This window comes from Chlorocebus sabaeus, chromosome X, assembly GCF_047675955.1.
Source record: "Chlorocebus sabaeus isolate Y175 chromosome X, mChlSab1.0.hap1, whole genome shotgun sequence".
Classification (NCBI taxonomy): domain Eukaryota; kingdom Metazoa; phylum Chordata; class Mammalia; order Primates; family Cercopithecidae; genus Chlorocebus; species Chlorocebus sabaeus.
Window position 1 is genome coordinate 150302507 of NC_132933.1, and position 14228 is coordinate 150316734.

The 14228-nt window shown below is 48.3% G+C and overlaps 1 long non-coding RNA gene across 3 annotated transcripts; it reads left to right on the forward strand.

Moving 5' to 3' along the window:
* The first annotated feature begins 1066 nt into the window (after window positions 1-1066).
* Window positions 1067-14016, forward strand: LOC140710913 (uncharacterized). Of its 3 annotated transcripts, none has more exons than XR_012092094.1 (3): window positions 1067-1155; window positions 2645-2763; window positions 12015-14016. It is a non-coding gene; the product is annotated as an uncharacterized lncRNA (long non-coding RNA). The 3 variants fall into 3 exon arrangements; XR_012092095.1 differs by lacking the exon at window positions 12015-14016 and adding an exon at window positions 9506-10048; XR_012092096.1 differs by lacking the exon at window positions 12015-14016 and adding an exon at window positions 7036-7357.
* Window positions 14017-14228: the final 212 nt, after the last annotated feature.

Below are 14228 nucleotides of genomic sequence, written 5' to 3' on the forward strand. Positions count from 1 at the left end.
CAGGGTTGGGGGGAATCGGATGCCACCTCTTCCCCAGGTCCCTCTAAATTTAAGAGCTTGCGATTCTGAAAAGTGTAGAAGGAAAATTAAAACTTGGAACCCCAGTTCACTCTGCCAAAATAATAATAATAATAATAATAATAAATAAAGCTGGAAGCTGAATTAGGCAAAAAGCTGTCTTTCCTTCTGTTCCCAAGCAGATAGATGCAGAGAAAGAATGCAACAACTCTGTTGACCTTATCTTAGTAAAGTGCCAATTTAGTGAGCGTAAGACAAACACATAATTGACTATTCTACCTGCTCCTTTTCTTTTGCAACAGGTGAATTGGGTAAAATGAGCCTTCCTCCTCCTTTCCCCTCCAGCGTGCTTCCCCCCCTTTAAGTACCTAAGCCCTCAGTATCACCTTTGGAGAAAGGGCTCCTTCCTGACCTTCGCCAAATCAACTCAAATGTATTGAGACTTGTCCCAGGTACTTTTTGGTTTACAAAAGAAACGCCGACCTTTCCCTCTGAAACCGCTGCCACTTGGCCCCAGGAAGAGCGTTGGGGAGAAAGTGGGCGCCTCCTCCGGACCTGGGCCCCCGTGGGCACAGCGCGTCCCGCCGGGCAGGGAAGAGGGACCGCGTGTCCCCGCGGGGCGCACCACCCCGCAACCCACATCCCCAAGCGGATCTCCAGGTCCGACCCGCGCCCCACCGCGTCCCCCGACCCGGATCCCGCCGCTCGCTCACCAGGGGCGGCCACCAGAGGGCGGAGCAGGCCGAGGAGCAGCAGCGCCAGCGCAGCCCAGCGCGCCATGGTGCGCCCAACGCGAGCAGGAACCGTCCCCGAGAGCAGCGCGCGGGCGAAGGCTGCGGGACAGAACCTCCCCCACTGGCCGGGTGGGGCGGAGCCCGCGGAGGACTCGAAGAGGTTGGGTGAGTGGAGCAGCCCTGCAAGCTCAGCCCGGGCTGCGCCTGCCCCGCCCCAACCCGGCCTCCACGTGCACACGGAAGGGGCGGCAACGCCGGGCCCCGGGGAGGGGGCGGGGGAGGGGCCCCGGGGAGGGGGCGGAGGAGGGGCCCTGGGGAGGGGCCCCGGGGAGGCGGCGGGCGGAGGTGACCCAGGCGGCGCCGAGGGGAGCACGGGACGCCCCCCTTCCCTTCTCAGGAAACTGTGAGTGCCCCCCGCCCACAGGCCCGTCGCCAGGACGCCCAGGACGGCGCCAACTAGAGCAAAGTGCATCCCCCGGGAAAGTGCGGGTCCCTCCCTCTTTACAGCCCCTTAAATGCACGCCCCAGGGCGGTCCCTACCTGGAACCAAGAGAAACCGCTGCCCTTCTTGGAGAGGTGTGGGCCTCTCCGCACTCGCCCTTGCTGTCCCCTCTCTGTTCCTAACAGACACCCTCCCAGGCAGCCCCAACGGGGAGAAAATGAAACTTTTCCTGCTTCTCTGCTCGGAAAACTATGGGGCCCTCTTCCCGCTGCTCGCGGGGCGCTCCGGGCGCTCCCCAAGGGGTGCAAACTGCAATCCCTTCCCTGCTCAGAAAGGCGTAGGCCTCGACAGGGAGCCACGGCCCCTGGTCCTTTCTGGAGCCCTCAGTGGAGAGGGATGGCGGGGGTGAGGGGCTTTGGGACACACTGCGGATACCCACTCTGCGCGGGACCAAGGACGTTCGGCCACAAGCTCAGAGACAGGGTTGGGAGTGAGGACTTGTGGCCGTGGTTTGGGGTTGGGGGTAAGACCCCTATCTGGGTGGCCTGGCTGAGTCCTGGTCTTTGGCGACTCGCCACCGCAGGCTGAGTCAGGGGCCCTTCGGTAACACTGGTCTTGTGTTGTGCCAGGCCTGCGGCGACGCCGTCTTTCCCCAGACCATCTGCGCCCCTGGATCAGACACAGGCAAGGCCAGAGGACCTGGCTCCGCACCCCAGGGCCCACCTCAGGGGTTTGAGGATTGCAGCAGTCAAACTATGCACTCCACTCCTGGAGGCGGAATCACTTCTCTTTTTTTTTTTTTGTCTGCCTGCCTGCCTTCCTTCCTCCCTCCCTCCCTTCCTTTCTTTGCTTCGTCCTGAACCTGCCTGGGATAATGACGTGATGACTGAAGTCCCAGCAGCCAGTTTGGAGCAGGAAGTCTCCTACAGGATAGAAGTTGTATATGTGTTGTTTGTTTGTTTTGAGATGGATTCTTGCTCTGTGGCCCAAGCTGGAGTGCAGTGGCACCCTCTTGGCTCACTGCAACCTCCGCCTCCTGGGTTCAAGTGATTCTCCTGTCTCACCCTCCTGAGTAGCTGGGACTACAGGCGTGCACCACCATGCCTGGCTAATTTTTGTATTTTTAGTAGAGACAAGGTTTCACCCTGTTGGCCAGGCTGGTCTCGGACTCCTGACTTCATGATCCACACACCTCGGCCTCCCAAAGTGCTGGGATTACAGGCATGAGCCACTGCGCCCAGCCAGAAGTTGTATTCTAAGCATGGCAGAACACATTGAGCAAAGGTGTCAGGGTGGCTGGTGACATAGCACGATGGCCATGCCAGCCCCAGACTCACTCTCCCAACTTCTTTTACAGGACAGAGGCGTACATTTTTATCTCACTGTTTGCTAATGTCAGGTCTCCATCAGCTTTCTTTAAATCACTTTTATTTATGTTTTTCATTACCAGGGTCTGAACCCAACTTAGAGACCTCCTGTGAGGTTCTTGTGGACAACCAAGATCCTTAAGAGATGTCTGAGCATTACATGCCATGTCTGCTGCACAGACGATCAAATGAAGTGTTTGAGGTTAGTGGATGATGGGTAGATATAGATGGGTCTGAGGGTAGGAAGTGGTGGATGGATGAATGAATGGACAGACAGCCATCTGCATGCACGAATGGGTGGATCACTTGCTGTAAGGATGGATAAAGAGATAGATGGCTGGATGCATGAATAAATGGGCAGACAAATGGGTGGATGGATGAGAGGATGAGTGGATAGATGGATGGAAAGATGAGTGGGCGATTGGGTGGATACATAGTTGGGTGGATGGATGAATGGATGGATACATGTGAATAAATGGATGAATGGATGAGTGGGTGGATGAATAGATGAATAAATGATGAATGGATGGGTGAGTGGAGGAATGGATGGATAAATGGACAGATGAATAAATGGATGGATGAAAGCGGGGATAGATGGATTGATCTATGGATAGATGGATAGATAGGTGAGTGGATGGGTGGGTGGATGGATGGTTGGAAGGATAGATGGATGGACAGATTACTGGGTGGCTGGAGGAGTAGAGAGATAGATGGGTAGGTGGGTGGATGGATGGATAAATGGGTGAACAAATGGATGGATAGATGGGTAGACAGATTACTGGCTGGCTGGATGGGTAGAGAGATAGATGAGTAGGTGGGTGGGTGGATGGATGGATGGATGGATGAATGGATGGATGGACGGATAGATGGATAGATGGATGGACAGACAGATGGATAGATAGCTGGATAGATGGGTGGGTAGAAGAATAGATGGATGAATGGATGGATGAGTAGGTGAATAGATGGATTGATGGACAAACAAGTAAATTTTTACCTGACATTTTTGTATTGTCGTATAACTTTCTATGTGTTGATTCACTGGGAAATAATTGTGATACATGGATATTGGACTTATTAGCTCATGTCTGCTGATAAGAAAACAACACAGGGCCATAGAGTTCATTAGCAGTGGGCTGGGATCAAAACGAAGGGCTCTTTGATTCTGAGTTCAGGCCATTTGGACCACTTTGCCTTGTGACTGCCTCCAAATCACTGGAATTTTCCTCGGGGTTCACAGCACCCAAAGGTAAACAGTATTTGGTAGCCTAGAGTTCATACATTGGAAATTTCATGGTCTGTGTCCCCTCAGTGGTGCAAAGCATTTTTACAGCAATAATTAATTTGGCAATAACTTGATGTGTGAGCCTGTGTATGCGTCTTTTCAGCTGGCTAGTACAGTATCAGTGATGCCATGTTCGCATGCTAAATACCAGCCAGAGACATGCAAGAAAAGAAAGGCAGGCCGGGCGCGGTGGCTTGTGCCTGTAATCCCAGTACTTTGGGAGGTTGAGGTGGGTGGATCACCTGAGGTCAGAAGTTCGAGACCAGCCTGGCCAACATGGTGAAACCCCGTCTCTACTAAAAATACAGTAATTAGCTGGGCATGGTGGTGAGTGCCTGTAATCCCAGCTACTCAGGAGGCTGAGGCAGGAGAATCACTTGAACCTGGGAAGCAGAGGTTGCAGTGAGCTCAGATCACACTACTGCACTCCAGCCTGGGCAACAGAGCAATATTCCATCTCAAAAGAAAAAAGAAAAAAAGGGCACAGCCTACCAGAGCTGCTCAGACACATGTTCTTTATCTGAATTTTTGGGGGTCAACTCAAAATCCAATCAACCGATGACAATGACCTCCTAAAAACTGTTCCCAGATCAGACAGCAAAATTTCACAGATTCTGCCTTTGAGTCATGGGGATTTGAGTCTCTGTAGATTCAGGAGAAACATCTCATGCATACAGTTCCAGAGAGTCAGGGGCCAGCCTTTTCTGTAAAAAGAGAAACAAAATGGAATTGCGCATTGGCATGGACCGGAGGCAAGGAAACACCACTAGTTTAAGCTCCTTTACAAACCCTATCCTAGGAAGCGCTTTTCTTCTTCACGTTCAGCAGTCAAGCCTCTCCAGTGTCATTGCGTCTAAACCTGTTGACATGATGGGGCTGTGCTTCACCTGGAAGATGGTCTCTATTCCTGACCATTCTGAAGGCTAAGAACTTGAAATAAGTTCAAATTCAAGTTGCAGCACATCCACGGAGCAGCTGGAAGTGCTGCCTGTGGCCTGCCATAATGGCAGGGTAGCAGGGAGAGAGAAATGTTTTTCTTCACCCATCATTGGCTTTATGACTAAAGCCCCTAGAACAAAAGACAGAATAGCAAGAGAAAAGCAGGTCCATGTATTTAGGTTTTACGTGACATGGAAGCCATCATAAGAAAGAAATAGGGAAATCTGAGTATTTTTGTGCTTTGGTTTTGGTTTTTTGTTTGTTCGTTCGTTTGTTTTTTGAGATGGAGTCTCACTCTGTTGCCCAGGCTGGAGTTCTATGGCGTGATCTCGGCTCATTGCAACCTCCACCTCGTGGGTTCAAGCGATTCTCCTGCCCCAGCCTCCCGAGTAGCCAGGACTATAGGCAAGCACCACCACGTCCGGCTAATTTTTATATTTTTAGTAGAGACGGAGTTTCACCATGTTGGCCAGGCTGGTTTCAAACTCCTGACCTCAGTTGATCCACCTGTCTTGGTCTCCCAAAGTGCTGGGATTACAGATGTGATATGCTTAGTTTTAATGAAGAGTGAACAGTGATGGAGAAGTATGATTACTGGACAAAAGTGTTACAGGAATGGGGTCCCGAACCAGACCACAAGAGAGGGTTCTTGGATCTCAAGCAAGAATTCAGGGTGAGTCCACAGAGTAAAGTGAAAGCAAGTTTATTAGGAGACAAAAGGAATAAAGAATGGCTACTCCATAGACAGAGCAGCCCCGAGGGCTCCTGGTTGCCCATTTTTATGGTTATTTCTGTGGATATGCTTAACAAGGGGTGCATTATTCATGCTTCCCTTTTTTAGACCATGTAGGGTAACTTCCTGATGTTGCCATGGCATTTGTAACTGTCATGGCGCTGGTGGGAGTGTAGCAGTGAGGATGACCAGAGGTCACTCTTATGGCTATCTTGGTTTTGGTGGGATTTGACCGGCTTTTTTTTTTTTTTTTTTTACTGCAACCTGTTTCATCAGCAAGGCCTTTATGACCTGTATCTTGTATCAACCTCCTATCTCATCCTGTGACTTAGAATGCCTTAACCATCTGGGAATGCAGCCGAGTAGGTTTTAGCCTCATTTTACCCAGCCCCTATTCAAGATGGAGTGGCTCTGGTTTACACACCTCTGGCAAAAGGATCTGATCTAATGAGAATAAACTGCGGGAACTTAGCAGGGCCTGTTTGTTCAGATTCTTCTGCGTCCCTGCGTGTTCAGAGTTAAGGATATTCTCTTCCTCCTGGTATAGGGAGGGGACCTCCGGAATGGGGGTCCCGTGACCTGCTTCAGGGTAAGATCAGAGAGTCCTTCTGGGGTAAGATCAGAGAGTCCTTCTGAGCTTTTATGACCTACGTTAAGGAAGAACCGTGAGGGTAAGGTGAAAGTGACCTTCTTTCTTACATTGTTTTCTCAAATGCCACAGTTCCAGGTGGAATGGTTCCTGACCCCATCAGGAAAAGCAAAGCAAGGAGAAAACAATTTCGGGGGACAAGACAAGTAGATATAGCAGATGGGGGAGGTTTGTGGTCAACTATATCACTCTGAGAGGCATTCAAGGAATATTTCGGAATTTCTGATAGCACACACCAGAAATAGCCTTATCTCCCTAAAAGGAGTCTAGTTCATTACTGAGTTTATGGCTTCCCTACATTTACTTGTTTCTGACCACAATCAGATAGATAGATAGATAGATAGATAGATAGATAGATAGATAGATAGAATTTTTTTTTTTTTTAAATATAAGGTCTTCCTCTGTCCCCCAGGCTGGAGTGCAGTGATGCAATCTCGGCTCACTGCAACCTCTGCCTGTCGGGTTCAAGTGATTCTCTTGCCTCAACCTCCTGAGTAGCTGGGAGTACAGGCATGCACCACCATGCCCAGCTAATTTTTGCATTTTTAGTAGAGACTGGGTTTCACCATGTTGGCCAGGCTGCTCTCAAACTCCTGGCCTCAAGTGATCCATCTGCCTTGGCCTCCCAAAGTGCTGGGATTACAGGCATGAGCCACTGCATCTGGCCTGACCACTGCCATATTTAATGAAGAGGAGACCCCTCCCTCCCTAAGGGTGACGGAGGGCATCAGATCCAGCCTTTGTGACAAGGAGAAAGTGTTGGTCAGCACTAGAAGTAGAAAGGGTGTGTTTTAGTCTGTTTTCTGTTGCTATCACAGAATACCACAGACTGAGTAGCTTATTAAAAATAGAGGGTGTTTTTAACTTGCAGTTGTGGTAGCTGGGAAGTCCAAGGTGGAGCAGCTGAATCTGATGAGGGCTTCATTCTGGTTCATAGCTTGGAGAGAAAGTGGACGAGGAGAGAAGGTATGTGCTCAAGAAAAACAAGGGGGCCACAGTCCCACAATAGCTAGCCCCTTCCTTCCAGAGACATTAATTCCACTTAATAACCTAATTACCTCTTCAGTGTGCCACCTGCAAATGCCGTTGCACGATGAGTAGAAAAGCTTTTCAGACCTTCTCTCCTCTTCCAGGGCCAGGCACAGTGGCTCATGCCTGTAATGTCTTTGGGAGGTCAAGGCAGGAGGATTGCTTTGAGGCTAGGAGTTCAAGACCAGCCTAGGCAACTAAGTGTGGTCTCATCTCTACAAAAAAAATTTTTTTTTTTTGAGATAGAGTCTAGCTCTGTTGTCCATGCTGAAGTACAGTGGTGTGATCTCAGCTCACTGCAACCTCCGTCTTCTGAGTTCAAGCGATTCTCCTGCCTCAGCCTCCCAAGTAGCTGGGTTTACAGGTGTGCGCCACCACACCCGGCTAATTTTTGTATTTTTAGTAGCAACAGGGTTTCACTACGTTGGCCAGGCTGGTCTCAAACTCCTAACCTCAGGTGATTCCTCTGCCTCAGCCTCCCAAAGTGCTGGGATTACAGGCATGAGCCACCGTGCCTGCCTCCCCATTTTTTTTTTTTTTTTTAAATTAGCGAGGCATGCTGATTGCTTGAGCCTGGGAGGTGGAGACTGCAGAGATGTAATTGCACCACTGCACTCCAGCCTGGGCGACTGAGACCCTATCTCAAAATACAACAAAATAAAAAACAAGAATGCAGACTCGGAGCACAGCCGAAACCAAGTTTTTGCTGCAAGACAGGTTATAGGAGGGAGAAAGGAAAAGGCTTTGCTAGCAAAAGTGGACTCGTTGTGTAGATGCAACTTCACAGGTAGCAGCCCCCAGAGAGAAGAGATGGTGAATATTTCTTTTCAGGTCTTTAAAAGCTCCATACTCTCAGTTAATCTCTCCTAGATCCGGACAAGAGAAGGGCTGGCCGCCTTACAGCAGACTCTCTAATCCGGACAAGAGAAGGGTTGGCTGCCTTACAGCAGACTCTCTAATCCGGACAAGAGAAGGGTTGGCTGCCTTACAGCAGACCCTCTACAGATCAACAGACGCAGGGCTCCCCCACAAAAGACAGTGTTTCTTCTTTGTTGTTTTTCTTCACCTTTAATTTAAAATTCAAGGGTGCATATGCAGAATGTGTAGGTTTGTTACCTAAGTAAACATGTGCCATGGTGGTTTGCTGCACAGATCAACCCATCACTCAGGTATTAAGCCAGCATCTGTTAGCTGTTCTTCCTGAGGCTCTCCCTCCCCTTACCCCCGAGCTTTTCACAGTCCCCAGTGTGTGTTCTCCTCCCTGTGTCCATGTGCCCTCATTCTTCAGCTCCCACTTATGAGTGAGAACATGCAGTATTTTATTTTGTGTTCCTGCATTAGTTTGCTGAGGGTAACGGCTTCCACCTCCATCCATGTTCCTGCAAGGGACATAAACTCATGCTTTTGTATGGCTGCATAGTATTCCATAGTGTATATGTACCACATTTTCTTTTTTCTTTTTTTTTTTTGAAATGGAATCTTGCTCTGTCACCCAGGCTGGAGTGCTGTGGTGCAATCTCAGCTCACTGCAACCTCTGCTTCCCAGATTCAAGCAATTCTCCTGCCTCAGCCTCCCGAGTAGCTGGGATTACAGGCACCCGCCATCACACCCAGCAAATTTTTGTATTTTTAGTAGAGACGGGGTTTCACCATGTTGGCCAAGCTAGTCTTGAACTCCTGACCTCAAGTGATCTGCCCGCCTTGGCCTCCCAAAGTGCTGGGATTACAGGCGTGAGCCACTGTGCCTGGCCACCACATTTTCTTTACTCAGCCTATCATTGATGGGCATTTAGGTTGATTCTGTGTCTTTGCTATTGGGAACAGTGCTGCAGTGACCATACACATGCATGGATCTTTATGATAGAACGATTTTTCCTTTGGGTACATACCCAGTAATGGGATTGCTGGGTCAAAGGGTAATTCTGCCTTGAGGTCTCTGAGGAATCGCCACACTGTCTTCCACAGTGGTTGAACTAATTTACACTCCCACCAACAGTGTAACAGTGTTCCTGTTTCTTCACAACCTCACCAGCACGTATTGTTGACTTTTTAATAATCGCCATTCTGACTAGTGTGAGATGGTGTCTCGTTGTTAGCTTTGATTTGCATTTCTCTGATGATCAGTGGTGTTGAGGTTTTTCCATATTTTTTTTTTTTTGGCCACATGAATGTCTTCTTTCGAGAAGTGGAAAGATAGCATTTCAGGAGTACTCCCCAATATATTAAAGAAATATATTTTGAGATAAAATATTTTTATTTCCTTTAGTATGTTTTATTTATTTATTTTTATTTTTTATTTTTCTTTGAGACAGGGTCTTGCTCTGTCACCCGGGCTGGAATGAAATGGTGTGATCTTGGCTCTCGACAACCTCCACCTCCCGGGTTCAAGCAATTATCCCACCTCAGCCTTCCAAGTAGCTGGGATTATAGCTGTCTGCCACCACACTGGCTCATTTTTTTGTATTTTTAATAGAGATGGGATTTTGCCATGTTGGTCAGGCTGGTCTAAAACTCTTGAGCTCAGGTGATCAACCCGCCTCCCAGAGTGCTGGGTGTACAGGTGTGAGCCACTGCGGCCAGCCTGTTTCTTTTCTTATACAAGCAAACCTATGATGATAAAGTTTAATTTATGAATTAGGCACAGTGAAAAATGAACAACAGACTCATAATAAAATAGAACAATTATAACAATATACTGTAGTAAAAGTTATGTGAATGTGGTGTGCTCTTTCTCTCTTTCATGTGTGTGTCTCAGTCTCTCTCTTGAAATATCTTAGTATTTTCAGCCTATAGTTGACCAGTGATAACGGAAACCACATGTTGTAGCCTGTTCTTGCATTGCTGCAAAGAAATACCAGAGACTGGGTAATTTATATGAAAAAAAAGAGGTGGGCTGGGCGCAGTGACTCACGCCTGTCATCCCAGCACTTGGGGAGGCTGAGGTGGGAGGATCACTTGAGGTCAGGAGTTTAAGACCAGCCTGGCCAACATGGTGAAACCCCATCTCTACCAAAAATACAAAAAATTAGCCGGGGTCATGGTGGGCACTTGTAATCCCAGCTACTCAGGAGGCTGAGGCAGGAGAATCTCTTGAATCTGGGAGGCGGAGGTTGTAGTGAGCTGAGATCGTACCACTGCACTCCAGCCTGGGCGACAGCAAGACTCCCGTCACACACACACACACACACAAAAAAGGTGTCATTGGCTCACGGTTCTGCAGGCTGTGGAGAAAGCATGGCACCAGCATCTGCTCAGCTTCTAGGGGGCCTCAGGAAGCTTCCAGTTACGGTGAAAGATGAAGTGGGGGTGGGTATATCACACGGGAAAAACAGGAGCAACACGGGGGTGGTGAGAGGTGCCACAACACTAAACCAGCCAGATCTGGCAAGAACTAACCCACTATTGTGAGGACAGACGCTCTGTCCCCATGACCCAAACACCTGCCACCAGGCCCACCTCCAGCATTGGGCATGACAATTAGACATGAGATTTGACGGGGACAAATATCCAAACTCTTTCACCACAGAAAGCAAAACCACAGATACGGGGGGCTACTGTGCATTGTGCAGGAAGGCAGTGCCTCGGAGCCGGCTGGGGGAAGGAGCAGGTCTTTCAGCTGCCGAATAGTTTTGGGAGATTACCTACCATCACTTCTCTCTGTCCCAGAATCACACACAATGGTCAGCTGTGCCAGGTACCTTGCCCACTTGCCCAATTCTCTCCACCTTTCCTTCTGTCTCCTTCCACCTGTGACCACCCCCTTCACCCTCCCATCGTCGCGTCTAAAGCTTGCTCCACGCATTGCATGACAGCCAGTAAGTCTAGAGACAAGGTGTGAAGGTAAGGACAGCAGCTTTATTTTGAAGAACCAGCAAGTCGAGAAGACAGAAGAGTGCCGTCCTAAAAAGCCGTTTTTAAAAACAAAAATTATTATTATACTTTAAGTTCTGGGATACATGTGCAGATTGTACAGGTTTGTTACACAGGTGTACATGTGCCATGGTGGTTTGCTGCACCCATCAACCCATCATCGAGGTTTTAAGCCCCACAGGCATTAGGTATTTATCCTAATGCTCTCCCTCCCTTTGCCTCCCACCCCGCAACAGGCCCCGGTGTGTGATGTTCCCCTCCTTGTGTCCATGGGTTCTCACTGTTCACCTCCCACTTATGAGTGAGAACATGCGGTGTTTGGTTTTCTGTTCCCATGTTAGTTTGCTGAGAATGATGGTTTCCAGCTTCATCCATGTCCCTGCAAAGGACATGAACTCATTCTTTTTTATGGCTGCATAGTATTCCATGGTGTATATGTGCCACACTTTCTTTATCCAGTCTATCACTGATGGGCATTTGGGTTGAAAGAACCATCTTAATAGAATTTTAGGCTCCTTTTATGCTAGAGGGAGAGGGAGGGTGATAGAGGGCAGGAGGTGAGCAATGATTGTAGACATCTGGGCGGCTGTTATGGTCCAGGGGGCCTTGTGGAACTTCCTCATCTTTGGTCAGGTCACAGTGCTCTTATAAATCTTTGACATAGCATTGTTCCTTCTGTGTACATCCTCCTGATCCCCTTGGGGGTTATTTTTGGGAAGGGACTATGATCGTTCTTGCTTTAAAGTTAAGCCATAATCTGAATTCATGATTAGCTTGGCCTATTTGTAGGAATGAGCAAACGCAGTTAGCTTGTGAGGTAAGAAGCAAGACGGAGTGAACAGTGTTAGATTTTTCTCACTATTAGACTCACACATAGGTTCTTGGCCAAAGAAGTGCATGACCAACACATTCTCTCTCTCTCTCTCTCTTTTTTTTTTTTTTTTTTTTCAGACAGAGCGTCACTCTTATGCCCCAGGCTGGAGTGCAATGGTGCAATCTTGGCTCACTGCAAGCTCCGCCTCTCCGGTTCAAGTGATTCTCCTGCCTCAGCCTCCTGAGTAGCTGGGATTACAGGCGCCCGCCGCCGTGCCTAGCTAATTTTTTGTATTTTTAGTAGAGACAGGGTTTCACTATGTTGACCAGGCTGGTCTCCAACCCCTGACCTCAAATGATCCACCCGCCTCGGCCTCCCAAAGTGCTGGGATTACAGGTGTGAGCCACCACGCCCACCCCAACATGTTCTCTTGTTAGAAGCATTTGAACCAGAGCAACTCCATCTTGAATAGGAGCTGGACAAAATGAGGCTGAGAACTGCTGGGCTGCATTCCCAGGAGGTTAGGTATTCTTAGTCACAGGATGAGATAGGAGGTCAGCACAAGATACGGGTCATAAAGACCTTGCTGATAAAACAGGTTGCAGTAAAGAAACCGGCCAGAACTCACCAAAACCAAGATGGTGACGAGAGTGACCTCTGGTCATCCTCACTACTCATTATATTCTAATTCTAATAAATTTGCTTCTCAAAGATACTCCCACAAGTGCCACGACAGTTTACAAATGCCATGGCAACATCCAGAAGTTACCATATATTGTCTAAAAGGGGAGGAACCCTCAGTTATAGAAACTCCCGTTTCCCAGAAAACTCTTACATTTAGCATATAATATGGTGTTTAGATTATATGCTAAATGCCCTTGGTTTAGCATATGATCAAGAAATAACCATAAGTATACTCAGTCAAGCAGCCCATGCTTCTGTTCTGTCTGTGGAGTAGCCATTGTTTTATTCCTTCCTTTTTTTTTTTTTTTCCCTGAGACAAGATGTCACTCTGTCACCCAGAGTGGAGTCCATTGGCACAATCAGAGTTCACTGCAGCCTCAACCTGTTGAACTTAAGCAGTCCTCCCACCTCGATCTCCCAAGTAGCTGGGACCACAGGTGCACGCCACCACACCCAGCTAATTTTTGTATTTTTGGTAGAGACGGAGTTTTGTCTTGTTGGCAAGGCTGGTTTCAAACTCTTGGGCTCAAGCATTCCGCCCGTCTCAGCCTCCCAAAGTGTTGGCATTACAGGCATGAGCCACCCTGCCCAGTCCTTTTACTTTCTTAATAAACTTGCTTTCACTATGTGGACTCATCCTGAATTTTTTTCTTACATGAGATCCAAGAACTCTCTTGGGGTTTGAATTGGGACCCCTTTCTAGTAACACTTTGACTCCTCTGTTCAGATGTCATCACTCCCTCCAGCAAACCTGGAGTGTTCAAACTCTTTTCCATCCATCCTTTCCTCTCAAGGCAAAGAGGCAACTTGGCTATTCTCATAGACACACAGATAGGAGATGTAGGAATTCATAGGCAGATGTTAGATCTATTGATAAACAAGATGGCAGCTTGTCTTGCTGCTTAGATATAAAAGATGCCGTTGCTTGCTTGTGAAAAAAAATGAAGCATGTTCCTGGAGTTCACCAATATGGCGTGGACTTTATCTCCTTATCAGTATCAGTCAGTGCAAGACGGTCCAACCTCTGGGTGCCAAGACACGCGCTCATTTTCCCCATGGCATTCTCTTATCCCTTGAGCCTGCTTCCCCACCTGCTATGGTTTGGATCTGTGTTCCCACTCAAATCTCATGTCAAATTGTAATCCCCGATGTTGAAGCTGGGGCCCGGTGGGAGATGGTTGGGTCATGGGGATGGTTTTTCATGAATGGTCTAGCATCCTCTTCTTGGTGCTGTTCTCATGCTAGTGAGTGAGTTCTCACAAGATCAAGTTGTTTAATAGTGTGTGGCACCTCCCTTCTCTCTCTCTCTCTTGCTCCTGTTCTAACCGTGTAAGATGCACCTGCTTCCCCTTTGCCTTTCACCATAATTGTAAGTTTCCTGAGGCTTCCCTAGTCAGGCTTCCTGTCCAGCCTGCAGAACTGTGAATCGATTAAACCTCTTTTCTTTATCAATTACCCAGTCTCAGGTATTTCTTTATAGCAGTGAAAGAAGGGCCGAATACACCACCCATTGAGCAGATTGGAAGTGCAAGAAAACTAGCTCATGCCCCCATCCTAGAAGCAGCCTCAGCCAACACATTTTGGGAAATGACCGAAAAAGACCCCAGTCTTCCTCACTCCTCGGGTGGGATGACCCTGAGTCTCCAAGCTCTCATTGCAGTCACTGG